General features: G+C 37.9%; 1 long non-coding RNA gene across 1 annotated transcript; it reads left to right on the top strand.

Annotated features, from left to right (window-relative positions):
* The first annotated feature begins 1,701 nt into the window (after positions 1 to 1,701).
* LOC113476438 lies at positions 1,702 to 13,823 on the top strand. The gene is made up of 3 exons (XR_003397730.1): positions 1,702 to 1,778; positions 5,256 to 5,259; positions 13,812 to 13,823. It is a non-coding gene; the product is annotated as an uncharacterized LOC113476438 (long non-coding RNA).
* Positions 13,824 to 14,120: the final 297 nt, after the last annotated feature.

Consider the following 14,120-nt stretch of genomic DNA (forward strand, 5'->3'; position numbering starts at 1 on the left):
TTCAGTGTGTCTGCTCCCTCACCTTATTCTGACCAAAATACTTGTCTCAGGTTCTTCAAGTGGGGTTTCTCCCCTGCAAGAAGCAGATAGTTCAGAGGAGGCCGCTCTTTCTCTGAATGCGACATTTCTTGCCTTTCAGCTTATGGGAGAATAGATAACACTGACTGAAGACTCAAGACAAAGAACACTGAATGTCTAAAGCTTGCAAGGAGTTACAGTACAGGGCATTTCTCCCTCTCAGGTTAGCAGCCTGTTTCAGCCACAGGGCTTTTCTCATCAGATGAGTTTACCTGCCTTAGCACTACTTTTGGATCTCAGTGCCAGAAATACCTAGAAAAGTATCTACTAATTATCTGATAAATGTGTTTGTTCATGTCTGAAGTGCAGCTTATCTAATTGCCTGTGCCCTTCCTATTTTCCTCTAAGGGGTGGGTTTAGTTGAGAGTTCTCCCAAAGAGCTTGCTTTTCATGTGAGTAATTATGTGCTTTGATTGCTTCGAAGGGATATTAGCTCATCTGCCAATGGCAGCAAACGAGAAAAAAAAAATATTCTCAAGGAGATTCAGATCTAAAATAAAACAGCGCAAAGAATTTTGGATTTGTGGCTTCAGACTTTATTAAAATCAACATAAAGCTAACAGTGAGGCTTGTTAGAAAGTACTAGCAGATCTGTGTTACTGGAAGTGCTGTCTTAAGGGCATAAACTTGTAAGGCCAAGTCACTAATCAGCTTTGTACTTGGAAGCCAGGAGACTGAAAAGTTAGTAAAAACAATCAAACACACAAGAAAAAAAATTAGGTGTTATTAAGAGGATAAACTCTTGCAAAATCTTGCAAACTCTGCAAATCCATTCGCAACTGTTCCTACATCTGAAATTCCCACTACTCACTATGTCTTGCCAACCCATCTTCGAGGCCTAGATGTCCCTTTCTTTATGTTTTGCAAATCTTGAGGAACTACTATGAATCTGATGGCAGCAGAATATAGTTCAGCTTCTGTCATAGTTTGAGCCCAGGGGGCAGCTGAGCACCACACAGCCATTCACTCTCCCCTTCCCCCATCACTGAGAAGGAGGAAATGAAGCAAAAGTCTCAGGAATCAAGATAAGGACAGAGAGGGGTGTCTCACCAAAAAAAAAAAAAAAAAAAAAAAAAAGAAGAAGAACCTCACTTTAATTCAAACACTAACAAAACCAACACTTAACACAAAGTGAGACAGTGAGAAGCATTACCATATCTTAAAAACACCTTCCCCCCACCCTTGCTTTCCCCTCTGGCTCAGTTTTTTTCCTGATATCTCTACCTTCGCTCCCCAGTGGCACAGGGGCAAGGAATGAGGTGATGCAGTCAGTCCCAACGCTTCTTCCTTCTCAGGGCAGTGGGTGGGGCTCTCCTCTGACTTTCTCTGTCGTAAGTTCTGACCACGGGCTGCAGCCATTCAGGGGCTGCTCTGGCATCAGTCACACCTACATGTTGCAGTCCTCCCAGCATCGAACTACAACTCCTTCCCACAGAGCCATGGCCTTCTTTGTACACAGCTGCCCGCTCCAGTGTGGCATCCTCCACGGGCCACAGGCGAATCTCTTCACCTTTGGTGACCTCCATGGTGTCGGAGGGGCATCCCTGCCTTCTCACCGTGGGACACAGGGAGGGTCTCTGCTCTGGTGCGCCTCCTCTCCTTCCTCTTCCTCCCACTGACTTTGGTGTCTGCATAGGTATCCTTCTTGTAACTCCTCCTCATAAGTCCCAATCCCCTCTCAGGTTGCCCTTCTTAATTATGTTATCGCAGACTAATTGGCTCAACCTTGGCCACAGGTGGATCCAACTTGGTGCTGGTGGAGATTCTGAGAAGCTTTTCACAGGGGACCACCACTGTAGCCCACTCCCCTGCTACCAAAAACCTCACCACACAAACCCTGCACAGCTTCTTACTAGATCTACTGGACTTTGAATGAGAGGACAAGAACTCAATCCTTTTCATAGGACATATAAGCATTAACTTGGGGAGAATATGGTTCAGCTTCATTCAGTAAAGTAGAAAGCATTAATCTGGATAATACTAAAAAATACAAGATAAATTGTAACAGATATATATATATATATTGCATACAAAATAAAATAATGTTTGCATTTATCAACAAGCATATGAATGAAGGAGAATGTTAACACAGAAGGTTATATAGGATCATTTGATGAATGAAGCCTTCACTAAAGGCTCTTAAAGAACCTAAAAATCAGTAGGACAATATGTATCTGCACACAAAACTAAGGAAACAATTAAAAGGCAGGAAACAACGAGCAGTTTTTACTTTCTCAAGTGGTTGCAGCTAAAGTCTGACAAAGAGCTATGCCATGGATGGTGTTAAGCAATATAAAAATTCTTGAAAGGGTATGAGCTGGAAAAAATTATTGTTGCTCATCAGGGCTGACTGCTAAGAACTACAGACTAACTCATTATACTTAGTGATAGAATGAGTGATGAACTTCAAGATAGATTAACATTTAAAAAAGGGGGTTGGGGGGGAAGAACTTTCCTTATTCACAGATACAGGGATGGTCTCTTGACTTACTGTTACTCCAAGATAAAAAAATCTTATTAATATATTGGGAACTTTATGAAAATGTCAACTCAGGATAATTTTGTGAACAAAACCAAATATACAGACTAGGACTCTTCAGCTTGAAAAAGCGATGACTGAAAGGGATATAACAGAGGTCTACAAAATCAAAAGTGACAGAAGACTATGAACTGAGAACTGTTGTTCATCATTTTCCATCAATACAAGAGCTAGGGGCAAGAACTGAGATTAGTAGATTTCATATTCAATACAGCAACAACAATAAAAGAGATTTCTTCGTACAACCAATGTTGTGTGCCAGAAGATCGTGTAGCTGCTAAAATTCACATGGTTGCAAGAAATGACCAAACCTATCCACTGAAGAAAAAAGCCACCACACACCATTACAGAGCTCATCAGTGATGTAATTAGGAAGGCCCTGTGAAATAATTTGTTGGATGGTGGAAGAATATACCTAATAAATAATATCACATGTGGTCATCTTATATTGTTTCTTATGCTCTGTCGTGAGTTTACATTCTCAAGTTAGAACAAAATTATTAAAACCGTAGAGCTAAAGCAAAATACAAGACAAAAGAACCAGGTCTGGTATCAAAGCTTATCAAATCTACTTAAATAATTTCATGCAGTTTCTTGCAAAAGCTGAACAAGTTCTACTTTGAAATGCGTCTGATGGCTAGTCTCCAATAACCCAAAAAAATCTTACTCATCCAAAGGTGGATTTTCAATCTTAAATTGTTCCAAGCAAATTTGTAAGCAGTTTTTTTAGTGACCACTGTACCCTAAAAGGTCTTTGTTCCCTCAGTGTCAATTGTTGCTCCCTTGTCTTCCCTTCATCCCTAATTAGCAACAGAAGCAGATCAATTATACCTTCTTCCAAATTTCATCTTGCTGGTTTAAAGAAATTGAGCTTTTTATGAAATTAAACCTTTGGACCTGATGAAATTGTATTATTTTATACACTTTTTAAAAGCAAGAAGTATTTCATTTTGATGACAGCACCTTTTCTAACAATGAGGTGCTTCAGCCCTTAATGAACTCTGCAGTATGCAAGTACGCAGTCCGACTGAACTAACACTGCTTAGGTACCTCTAAATATGGACCACCCACACTAAAATATCAGTAAAGCTGATTTCATCAGGGAAAAACAGAACTCATTTTTCTTTTGTGTTTGTTTGCTTGTCTTGGGAGTTAATTTCTGGCACCCTAAATGGAACCAAAAAAAATTAAAGAGAAAATGGAAATACGACAATGAGAGAAATAAAATAATAAAAATAATATCACAAAAATATTCCATGAAGTTAAAATGGATTAGTAGCTAGTTAGATAACACAGTGACGAAAAGCAATTGTAAAGCTAGAACTATATAAAATGGAATGTACAAGTAGTGTGAGAGGGTCATTGAAGACTAACATGTTCCTGCAGACTGAAGATCATAATGGGAACATATGCATAATGAAAAAGATATAAAATATGTTTCTGCATGCAATACTGGATATAACTTAGCTTTTAATTTTTTTTTTCAATGTCTTTATGTCCTGTTCAGTATGTGTGCAATAACTTTTTCAATGCATACAGAAATGCTTAGGTATCAGTAAGTACTGGTGGTAGGATCGATATTCTGCATATATCCATATATTTATGGTTTAATACTATTTAGCAATGATAGTCTTCCATCTTGAATATTCTTTTGATCCAGTTAGATATGACCCCTTCTGTCAGTACACATGATAGAGCCTCATCTCAGCCAAACACATAATAATTCTTCATTTCACTGAAGAAAAAAAAATCACAAGATTTGTAAAATTCACAGAAGACAAGCAATGATAGGAAATTGTGTGTATTTTTTTTTTTTTTAATCATCTCACTTGAAGGATCCTCACACATCCAGAAGGAAAAATAGATTAAATAGAAGTGAAACAGAAGTATGGCAGTGTCCAACACATCTTAATATTAAAGAAGTAAAGCTTTGATCCTCCATTGACTAGACTTGTGCAAACTCTCAGATACCCTAATCTGACTATAAATTTACATTTCTTTTATCTTATAACCCTTTATATTCTTTTTTTTTTTTCCTGAACAGACTGCTGCTAACATTGTTGACTGCAAACCCCACCAATGTATGAAATTCAGTTAAATAATTGTCTATTGCTAAGAGTATTGCAAAGAGCTGCCATTCCTATAAGAATAAATTTTCAGCAAGATAGTGGAATGTGATGTGGCTGTCTTATTTAGAAGATGTGCAATTTAACCATGGAAGTAAAGTACTCCTGGATGATTGGAAATATCTACATCTGTGTTATTTCTGTAAGTTATCTGTAGCACAGCAGATGTCTCACAGCAAGTGTTGTCTTGTGAGAAGGGAAGCCAATACTGAGACACAGAGAGGTGCCAGCTCACAGGGTTACAGATCTTCAGTGATAAACCTCCACACTCTAGGAGTCCAGACATGGTGGTAACTTAGCAGGGTCTTTAAGCTTTTGAAAAAACAGGGGACAAAACATACCCTAAGCAATATAGACCACTACACTGTTACTACTAACAACCTTTGTCTCAGTCCCACGCTCCTTTCCAAACTGATAGGGAGAAAGCCAGGTGACTTCTGTCTGAAGCACTATAGAGAAAAGTATAAGCAATACCACAACCACTTCTTTCATGCTCAGGCAAACAGCTACAGGGAAGTATAAGGAGCCAATGGCAAGCTGAAGGAGAGAGATGTTCACAGTTCCCCGATACTGTTATGAAACACGCACACTCCTGCAAAGTACTTTTTGCTTCAGTATCAAATCTGAAAAAAACCCCAAAGACTGCCAAGTAGCCTGAAGGGAACTGTGATGAAACATCCCTACCCTCTTCTCTTCCAACCTACTCTCTTCCCTGCCTCTTTTCTTAGTCTACTGCTTTCCCTTCAACTAATCATCCCTGAAAAAATAAACAAAAGAAAATATTTTTTTCTTATTGTGGAGCTGGAATGATCCTCACATACCACCAGAGAGTGGGTGCCCTATCCTTCTTGCTATTATTTCTCTTATCTTCTATCCTAAGATCATGCCTTCTTTAGTAGGGAATGATATTCATTCCATGGTGTCTAGAACAACCTCAAGTTTGACTGGCTCCTCTTACCACATCAAACAACAATCTGACAACTAGAAATGACACCTTATTATATGCTAAATAAAATTGTGAAGTCTCAAAAGTCTGCAAGTGAGACGGGCATCTGAGCTTCTGTCAGTGGAGACATGTGTCTCAATTCAGTTATCTAAACATAGACATCTAGAGCTGTTTGGGTTATCTGAGATATTCATAAGGCAGGTACAACACAGATTCTATAGAACAGTTGAATCTTTCTGGGGTGGCAGCAAAAACCAGGTTGGGATACTATAGCTTGTCCACAATGACAACAGAGGCCTGGGTTTAGGCAGCCAAATTAAACCCCGAATCAGTGAAACCAGTGCACTGAAGATCTTCTCAGTAGTCATCTACTTTTGGTCAACTGATTTAACTCCACTGATTGCATCAAGAACTCTCTTGTCCTCAGCCCACCCTTGGTGGTGAAGAACCTACCAAATCAGAGGGAATTTATAGCAAGTTTGTATCACTGATCCAGTAGAAAACACTTAAATTTTGTGACAGAGACCCAGTGGATGCAAAATACAAGATCCCAGGAGAGAATGTTCAGAACAAATTCCTCACTTTCTGAAATTACCATAATTTTGAGAGCAAAGCAGGATGTCATAGGTTATTCAATTATTACAGAATTTGGAGTAATTCTTGTAGCAACATGGTGCAGGCAGAAAAAAAATATGAACATTTTTCCTGCTTCTTTCTGAGAAGCTGGAACATAAATTCTTCATGCATTGAGACTGGCGTCCAGTCAGACTGATGTCCTGACTGACTCTTATTCATATTTTCAAACTGCCACAACCAACCATCATCATGGAAAAGATACTGATACTTTGGCTGACCAACAGTGGTCACCTAAGATGCAACTAGATACCCTAGTTGCAGGTATGGGGGAAAAAAAAAATAAAAAAAATTAAAAAGCCCTGAGCAGAGAAGCATCTAAAATATTTTGATTTCTCATAATACTTGGGTGTTTACATATCTTAAGCTATTTTAAAACTCAGTGTATAAGAATGTATCTCCCCTGCAGTTGCATTTACTGAAAAGACATGTAAATAAATGTTGCACCAGCTAGAACCAACACCAGAATCAGCCTAGACACAGCATCATGATGTTGTTTGCAACTGTTTTCCTGAGTTTCTCAGTCAGGTTTTGAGCCTGCAGTGCTCAAGGCAACTGAATTTATGTTACCTAGACTGATTTACTGAGCTGATGGCACACTTAGTTTAACTTATGTATAGTACACTCTTAAATTTCTGTAACAAGTTTCAACTCATAGACCTAAACATTTTTAAAACAGTAAGTACCAGAGTTGAAAGTACAGCCAGTTAACTTATTTCACTGTAGCAATACAAAAAAGATAACTTAGAGCATCCATGCTTAAAAGTAGTTTAAAGCCAGGGGCTTTTCCCATGGCAGCAATTTATTATGTCACATGAATCTGTCAGCTTCTCTAGATTTAAGTTTACATTTGTGAGTTTTAACCTAAGAATTCACTGATTTAACATAGAGTTAACAACAGCTAGCATGTTTTGTATGTATCCTCAAAAATGTAAGCTATTAATTTTGTGCTGATTTTAAAGTGCTTAACTTCTCAGAGTTATAAACTGCTTTAAACATTAAAGGTACATAAGTTTCTTCTCACTGAATTAAATAAAAACTTTGTTATCAACATGAAGGAAACCGGAATCAGGCTCTTGGTGAATATTTAATGGATATTTTCAGGCCATGTTGGATGGGGCTTTGAGCAACCTGGTCTAGTGGAAGGTGTCCCTGCCCACGGCAGTGGGGTTGGAACTAGATGGTCTTTAAGGTCCTTTTCAACCCAAACCAGTCTATGATTCTATGATGGCATTAATAGGGTTAGCTGTGAACAAACACTACTTGGGAAAACAGTTTTCAACTAAATCGAATTGGTTTCAGTTAAGTGAGTATTCAGTTAAATCATAGTTTCAAACTTGTGAATTACTTATGGTGATTACTTTCATTCAGGCAGTAGCAGACACAGTTTCCATTAGACCTTCCAGCTTGACTGTCAAAGTAATAAAGAGATCAATAAAGCAACCATGGTTCATTTTGATATGGATTTTAATATATTTGACTTTTTAAAATAGTTTTGAGTCTATTACTTTGATTTATTATTTCTTGAAATGAAATCATTTGTTTAGCCATTGTAAACATTAGTATTTAACCACTTTACCAGTATTTTCTTTCTGATTAACAATCATCAAGCCCATATTTCATTGCAAACAATCCGCATTTGTGAGAAACATGCTAAAGGACAAACAATCCTTAACTATAGTTATTTTACTAACAAATGTTTTAGCATAATTACTTTGTTGTTTTCAATGCAAGAAAGAAAATCAAGTTACCACTTCATAATTATTATCTCTCAGAGCAGAGTTTGAAGTCCGGTCCCAATATTTTGTACTATACATGGACTGATTTTCAAACACTTTTATAAACTTACCAAGTATACTTATGTGCTGAAACACAAGTTCAGCTCCTTTGAAAGGCTGGACCTAAGGGCTTGATCCTGTGAAATGCTGGACTATACATGCAATATTTCCATGATCTTTCTGCTGCCTTCAGAGTAAATCTTCCCTACCACTACAAAATACACTTCCACATTCACACACATGGACAAACACACACACACAGAGACATGCACAGTTACCCCTTCTCTTTTTTATGTACTTTCTCTTTCCTTGAGCACCTCTATGTACACTCCTTCCCATCCCTTTAACTTTCTTCTAGTGCTCCCTTCTAAGAAAAAGTTCAAAGACTGAGAGGTTTAGCACTATTTGGATAAGCATGAAATTCTAGTTGCTTATCCCAATTACACAAAACCTCTAAGTCTTTTGAACTTTCCCTTAGAAGGGAGATCGCAAAATTTTATGCTTATCCAGGACACCTGGATTTTCAAACCTGAGCTGGAATTTTATGAGGATTGCCTCTCTTTCATGGGGTAGTACATGTACTAGGGTGAACACAGAAATAAGAAAAGCAGTGATTTATAATCCTGGATTTACTACTGTTTTTTGAAAACTTTGGTGGCCATCCTCCTGTCTCATCTGCTCTTTCTGTAAGATGAAACAAATGAAATTACCTACCCATCACAAGAAAGCTGTCAGGGCTTTTAATTCATAACCCATTGCACACGCATTACTCTACAGAATGAACATGATAATGCTGTTACCTCTTAATGCTCTCCAGAACTAGAAGTTCAGACTGGTCAGTGCAGAAAAACAATGTAAGGAGCCAAATAAATTTTATTTGCTTGTGGTACCAGTACAAAAACCTGTAATTAAGCTTGTCCATATTTAGGTTTGCATGTATTTCATATATTCCATTTGGCTCATGATTTAAGATCTGGCATCATAAAATGTCATTCAAATTTCCCTTTATGACTTTGCAGGTTGAACAAAATCCTCAAGATTATGATTTTGCCTTAAAGTCTTGAAGCTGTCCTCCTATTCCTCAGCAATAGCATCTATAGACTGGCTGAGAACTTCAGTTTAAGCTTTTTCTTCTATAGTTATCACTGTTGTCAAAAGTATGGTTCTGAGAATGGCACTAGAGAATATTATTGCAATGCAAGGACAAATGGTCTGAGTATTGTTCCCCAAGCATGGAGGATGGAGATAGCAAGGCATCTGCCTTTCTTGTGGTCCTGTAACAGCTGAGTTTCTTTCAGTGTGCCTGGTTATGACAGTACCATCAGAAATATTTATGTTTCATACCTGTGGTTCTTATAAGAGTGCAGCAGACACACAGTAAAATAATGAAAGTGGCATTATTAGCATTAAATGTGATAACACTTGACAGCTTCATGTAAATGAGGACCTTACTAGGCAAAAACTGAAAAGGATGCTGCTTTTTCTTTAAAGTGAATTCAGGACTAAAATAACAACTGATCCAGGCTGGAACCCAGGAACACAGTGCCTGTGACACACAGAGGCACAAATTATCTTCTCTTACTCTCACTGCTTTTTTGGTCAGAAAAGGGTAATTTGCCTATTTTGAAATGAGTTGCATAATTCTTTCTTCAGCTGTTAGGAAGGGACGTGGGGGGAGAGAGAGACTGGGAGGTGGGGAAGGAGGGAGAGGATGCAGGCTGGACTGAGTGGCAGCACAGAACAGGACCAGCATTTTGAGTCCCCACCGGCTCTCCCTCTCTGTCAGAAACAGCCCAGGTGTTTTCAGACCTAAATGGATCAAATCAGAGCATTCCTCCATTGTTGTCACAACAGATGTAGCAGGTCCTCCTGATGTGGCTTCCAGCTTTCTCATCTTCTTGTCTTGTCAGAAAGTTGCCATCATTTAGAAAGGTACACAGTGTTTTGAAAGGATTAGGGTATAAAACACAACTCAGTCCTTTACCAAAGAGAGAGACAGAGAAAGGGAAAGGGAAAAGCAAAGTGTCAGGTGCTATAGAGCAGCTGGACAAGAACAACGTGCACAAATAAAAGTAGCAAATTGATTGAACTCCTCCTGCTGTGAAACCGGGGCAGAAAGAAATGATACATGACAAATACTGCTTGAGCAAAACAGGAGGTGCAAAATGTAGATTATTACAAGGTATAAAGGCAAAGGATTAAGTGACACCAACAAGGGAGAAGTCACTCCCCAAAAAAAGCACTAGTTCTACAATTCTTTAATGCTGACATGGGAAGCTTCTGCTTTATTATTAACTGTATATTAATTACTGAAATTTACAGGAATGGCAATAAATGCTGGTTATTATTGTACTAGCAAAGCCTGACAAGTTTCTTTTTCCCTTTCTTGGGCTTTTCCCTTAAACTACATCTCAGGAATTCCCCTTAAATATTGAGGTTGTCCACACTTCTTTCCTCCAAAAAAATGCCCTTGTGTGGGGGGTTTGCAGACTTTCTTCTACTCTATTTCACAAATTGTTAGTCTGCTCATGAGCTTGACACATTCAAAATATTTGTGGTGAAGAATGAATGAATATTCACTCCCATTAATAGGTCAAACATCTGTTATTTTACTGGGTATTTTAAAAATACTAACATGATGTATGATACATAGTCTCATGCAAGTCAGAAGTTGGTTATGATTTGGCACCAATAGTTTCTAACTTTAAACACTGAAACACACCATTCATTTAGAGAAAGATAAAAATATCCCATTTTTCATCACTTTATTATATTTTAATTATTTTCCTGTCAAATTCTGCAGCAAATAAAAAAAAAAAAACAAACAAACAAACAAACAAAAAAAAAACAAACCCAAACCACAAGAGACAAAGATTTGTAATACTCTTTTTACCAAGGACAATATTTTATTTGTTTCCCCTTAAATGAATATAAGGACTGTTTATAGCAGCTTTTACAGTCACAAAACCCCCATGATTAATCACAGGTAACTAATTCACAGGAGCTTTCATTTTCAGGAAGCTGATATAAAGAGATTTCATTAGTATCTTCTGCCAAGATGTAGCTAATTTACTTCTAATTTATGTTTTCTCCATTTTCTTTTCTTTTTATGTTACGGTACTTTTGTTTAGATGTTAGTGGTTACCCAAGTAAGCCACTATGCCAGTAATCACTTGCATACACAGATTCTGGAGTGTGATACACAATGAAACTTTTTCTACTGTAATACTGCCAAACAGCCTTTGCTAAAATGTGCATACTAACCAGACAACTTATTGACTGACTGTTCATGGGAATGTGAGGTGTCTGCAAGTGTGGTTTCCATGTGGCTTTCAGGAAGAAGTTCAAGTCTTTTGAATTGCCTAAGTCACCTTAACAACTTCAGAGACCTGACAACTCCTCCATTACTTTATCCAGTTTTTTTAAAAAAAAAAAAAAAAAAAAAAAAAAAAAAAAAAAGGTAATTTCCATGGAACTAATAGAATTTGTAATAAAAAGGCCGAAAGCAAAGAAACAACTTTGCATTCACATGTTCTGAATTTTTAGTGCATCTGTGAAGAGCTTACTGTGCTTCAGATCTTAAAAAGATTTCTCAATTTTAAAACTAACATACTTATTACAATAACAAATTATTAGTATACTTATACCTCATAGCTATTTTACAAGGTATTTTAATGCTTTTTTTACTAGACTTGATAACATTCAGAATCTTACTAAAATTGTGTCATACTGGATGTCAGTACAAATTTAACCCTTTTATTACATAAAACCTCTTGCATGCTGCAAGAGGTGCTGTGCTCTTACATTTTTCCTCTAGTTCTTAAAATGTTTGGTGACGTCACTAACATGACATCTCTCTAGATTGTCTTTCAACGTTCTTGCTGATCTGAGCAAGGAGCAAATATAAGTAGGTAAGCTCATTTATGCCCTGGATTAGCTAATCACTAAGCAAATGTCTCTGTTCATTCCCAGACACTACTAGCTTTCTCCTATCCATTTGTTGACAGGACAAAGCAGACTCACACCTACCCTGTCAATTAAACTATTCCTGAAAAAGAAGTAGCAATTATGCAAAACAAACCTGTAAAGAAAAGAGATGGCAATGTAGACCTCATCCTGAGTCTTGTTGGTTGTCCTGGTTCAGCTAGGATAGGGTTAAGTGGATAGGGTTAAGTTTCTCGCCAGCAGGGTGAAGGGATCTCCGGCTGGGTTATTCATACCATGCTGATGTCGGTGCGCAGCGTGTGAAGCTTTCATTTGTGGCTTTGGTCCTGGGAAGCAGCGCAGCGGGCTGTCTGTGTTCACTGCGATATTTCTCTGTATATCTTTTGTCTTGTTTACTGCTGTTAGTGTTTGTTGTTGTTATCATTGCTACTGTTGTTGTTCAGATTGTTTGTCACACTGTTGTATTAAATTTCTCCTTCTTTTAACCCAGGGTTTGTGCCTTACTTGTGTCCGAGGGTGGGGGAGGGACAACGGCAAAGCGGCCTCTGGTCCTGGCAGGGCCTAAACCACCACACTGGCATAAAGATTTCTTCAGGCACGGAATTATTAAACTTGTAGAAAAATGGCATATATATAAAATAGAAGCATTGTTCTTGTCCACTAGGATGTGCAATAAGGAAGAGATTAGTTATGTTGGTGGGTTTTTTGGGTGGAGTTTAGTGGTTACATTGCTCCAGTTTATGTCTAACCATATATTTAGCAAAACTGACAAACCAGATCAGCAACTAGATGGCTAAACAAAATATGTGCATCAGTCCGGCTGTGCAGTAGAGTTTATAAGAGAAGTTTCTTTTATGACCTGTTGAGTAGCCTAACCTGCAGTAGGAAGATCCTGCAAGAAAATAGCTTTGCGAGTGCCAGTTATGCAAAACCAGTAAGAATGCCCAAGGGCATTTCTGACTGATAGAGTACCCACTTAGATTATTATGGTGCTGGGTGCTCACACTTCATTCTTATTTGTAAGTAAATCCTGACTGCACATTTGGTCTGCTGTCTGGTCTCTCCTGAAGATGAGAGATTCATTCCTAAACTCCTGGCTGAGGAATAACTGTCTTATACCACTTCCTTTTATTTTCCCTGTTACAAACTATAGGCCAAGAGAATTATTCAGTGAATGCCAATGAGTAGTGGGAAATACTTTGCTATGGGATGCAGCTTGAAGAAGAAGCTTCTACTAAGGGAAAGATGAGGCAATAAGATCCTGAAGCACAACCCCCAGAGATACAAGGAAGGCACAGGAGAGCACAAATTCCAGTTAAGGTGTCAGACAAAACAAATCCATTAGTTTGAAGAATACCGGTATCTTTCATTTCAGATGCCACACTGGGCAGTCTCCCCATAGTCACTGGTCTTCAATTAAAAAAAAACAAACAAACAAAAAAAACCACAACAAAAAACAAAACAAAACAAAACAAAAACAAAAACACACACACAAAAAAAAAACACAACAAAAAAACCCCCAAACAACTAATATTCCAAGGCAAGTAATTCAGGTCTTATCTTTGTTTTGTTTTACTTTTTATGGGTTTTTTGGGGTTTTGCTTTTTTAAACCTCTTCATTTTTGTTTAATCACTCATATAATTCACAAAACAAAGATAAAGCAATTTTTCTTAACACTTTCTAATTTTTGCTCCTCTACCCATAGCTGAAGAATCCGAGCTGACAGCAAACACCACCTCTAATCCCTAAAATGAGGACTGTAAAGTCAAGGATGAGCTCTACTGAAACCAGTCAATTTGTTAACTGCTGAGAGGAACTTGATTTAATGTGACAATAGCTACCCTCATTCAAGAGATTCAAAAGAGTTTGTGTTCCTAAATTACTGTTTTGGAAAGGATATTACCTGATTCGGAAATTACAGCAGGATGTTGGCAAGCTTTAAGTTCTCTGGGCAGGACTTCAGCAGTCCAGAGTCTTTTCTACACTCTCAGCATCGACTTGGCCACAATACAATCCTATTTATCCTGAAACATCAGAACCAGCCCAAGTCAGGACCAGTCCTGACAAAAGGGGA

Source organism: Athene cunicularia (assembly GCF_003259725.1).
Source record: "Athene cunicularia isolate RWA chromosome 2 unlocalized genomic scaffold, athCun1 chr2_part1, whole genome shotgun sequence".
NCBI classification, from domain to species: domain Eukaryota; kingdom Metazoa; phylum Chordata; class Aves; order Strigiformes; family Strigidae; genus Athene; species Athene cunicularia.